The sequence below is a fragment of the Petromyzon marinus genome, unplaced genomic scaffold, assembly GCF_048934315.1.
Source record: "Petromyzon marinus isolate PM22_M1 ecotype Great Lakes invasive population unplaced genomic scaffold, UKy_Petmar_22M1.pri1.0 PM_G_Scaffold_71, whole genome shotgun sequence".
Classification (NCBI taxonomy): Eukaryota; Metazoa; Chordata; class Hyperoartia; order Petromyzontiformes; family Petromyzontidae; genus Petromyzon; species Petromyzon marinus.
Genome location: NW_027423026.1, coordinates 170001 through 172500, shown reverse-complemented (window position 1 = coordinate 172500; position 2500 = coordinate 170001).

The window sequence follows — 2500 nt, the reverse complement described above, 5'->3', positions numbered from 1 at the left end:
ATCGGCCACAACCTTCCTCGCTCGCCTCATGCTCCTTGTCGTGTGCAGGTCCTCGAGGGTTGGTAGATTGCAGGCAATTACCTTCTCAGCAGTGTGCATGATACGCTGCAGTCTGCTCTTGTCCTTGGCAGTGGCAGCAGCGTACCAGACGGTTATGGAGGAGGTGAGGATGGATTCAATGATCGCTGTATAGAATTGCACCATCATTGTCTTTGGCAGGTTGCATTTCTTCAGCTGCCGTCGAAAGTACATCCTCTGTTGAGCTCTCTTGGCGAGGGAGCTGATGTTCAGTTCCCACTTGAGGTCCCGGCAGAGAATAGTGCCCAGGAAGCGGAAGGACTCCACAATTTTGACTGCGGAGTCTAACAGGGTGATGGCGGTGAGTGGGGCTGTATTCTTCCTGAAGTCCACAACCATCTCAACTGTCCTTAGAGCATTTAGCTCTAAGTTGTTCTGGCTACACCAGGTCACCAGGTTGTCAGCTTCCCACCTATAGTCAGACTCATCCCCACCAGAGATCAGCCCAATGAGGGTGGTGTCGTCCGACAAACTTCAAGAGTTTGACGGACAGATGATTGGAGGCGCAGCTGTTGGTATACAGGGAGAAGAGCAGTGGGCAAAGGACGCAGCCCTGAGGAGTTCCCGTGCTGATGGACCTGGAGTCAGAGACTTCTGTTCCCGGCTTAACGCACTGCTTCCTGTCAGAGAGGAAGTCTGTGATCCACCTGCAGGTGGAGTAGGGCACGTTCAGCTGGAAGAGCTTGTCCTGAAGCAGGGCAGGGATGATGGTGTTGAAGGCAGAGCTGAAGTCCACAAACAGGATCCTGGCGTAGGATGCTGGGGCGTCCACATGCTGTAGGGTGAAGTGGAGGGCCATGTTAACTGCGTCGTCCACAGACCTGTTGGCTCTGTAGGCAAACTGAAGGGGGTCCAGGAGAGGGTCTGTGATGGCTTTGAGGTGTGCCAGGAGCAGGCGCTCAAAAGACTTCATTACCACAGATGTAAGGGCGACCGGTCTGTAATCATTTAGTCCTGTTGGCCTTAGCTTTTTGGGCACAGCGATGATGGTGGAGGACTTGAGACAGGCTGGTACATGGCATGTCTCCAGGGAGGTGTTAAAGATGTTGGTGAACACCGGAGACAGCTGGCCAGCGCAGTGCCTGAGGGTGGCTGGAGAGACAGAGTCCGGCCCGGCTGCTTTGCGTGGATTCTGCCTCTTGAAAAGCCCATTAACTTCTCCCTCCTGAAAGGAGAGAGTCGTTTCTGTAGTATGGGTGGGGGATGGGGCCTCTTGGGTGGGAAGGGGTGGTTCAGGACAGTCCAATTGTCTTTCAAATCTACGGTAGAACTCGTTCAGGTCGTTGGCTAGGCGGGAGTCGTTAGTGGTGTGGGGCGCTCTGGGTTTGTAGTTGGTGATGTGCCTGAGCCCTTTGGCAGACAGAAGCAGCGTCGTTAGTAGAGAACTGGTGTTTTAGTGTCTCTGAGTACAGTCGTTTAGCCTCTCTCACCGCTTTGCTAAACCTGTTCTTCGACTCCTTGAATCTGTCTCTATCCCCACTCCTAAACGCTTCCTCCTTCTCCAACCTCAACCTTTTGAGCTTTGCTGAGAACCAGGGCTTGTTGTTGTTAAAGTTCACCCTGGTACGTGTTGGGATACAGCAGTCCTCACAGAAGCTGATGTACACAGCCTCTGTGAGTTCATCCAGACTATTGGTAGCAGTCGTGAACATATCCCAGTCAGTACAGTCTAAGCACGCCCGCAAATCTTCCACAGCCTCACTGGTCCACTGTTTAGATGTCCTCACAGCAGGTTTACAGAGTTTTAGTTGCTGCCTGTATGCACGAATCAGGTGGACCAAGGGAGTTCTGTGCGAGCCGAACAGCCCCGTGACCCACAAGAGAAACATCCCCGCCAAATTCGAGCGTTTGACGGGGTCTATCCGTGAAAAAATATTCACGTTTTTGAGTGCACATGCATTTCTGCTGCAAATGCCTCTGGAAGTTTCATGCCGTTCGTATGCCAATTGTGGCAACACGAAAATGACCCGTTTTCCCATTCCGAGGGATTTCTGTGCGACCCTAACAGCCCCGTGAGCCACAAGAGACACATCCCCGCCAATTTCTAGCGTTTCACGGGGTCTATCCGTGAAAAATATAGACGTTTTTGAGTGCACATGCATTTCTGCTGCAGATGCCTCTGGAAGTTTCATGCCGTTCGTACGCAATGTGGCAACACGAAAATGACCCCTTTTCCCATTCCGAGGGATTTCTGTGCGACCCTAACTAACAGCGCCTGTGAGCCACAAGAGAGACATCCCCGCCAATTTATAGCGTTTCACGGGGTCTATCCGTGAAAAATATAGACGTTTTTGAGTGCACATGCATTCCTGCTGCAAATGCCTCTGGAAGTTTCATGCCGTTCCTATGCAATGTGGCCACACAAAAATGACCCGTTTTCCCATTCCGAGGCATTTCTGTGCGACCCTAACAGCCCCGTGAG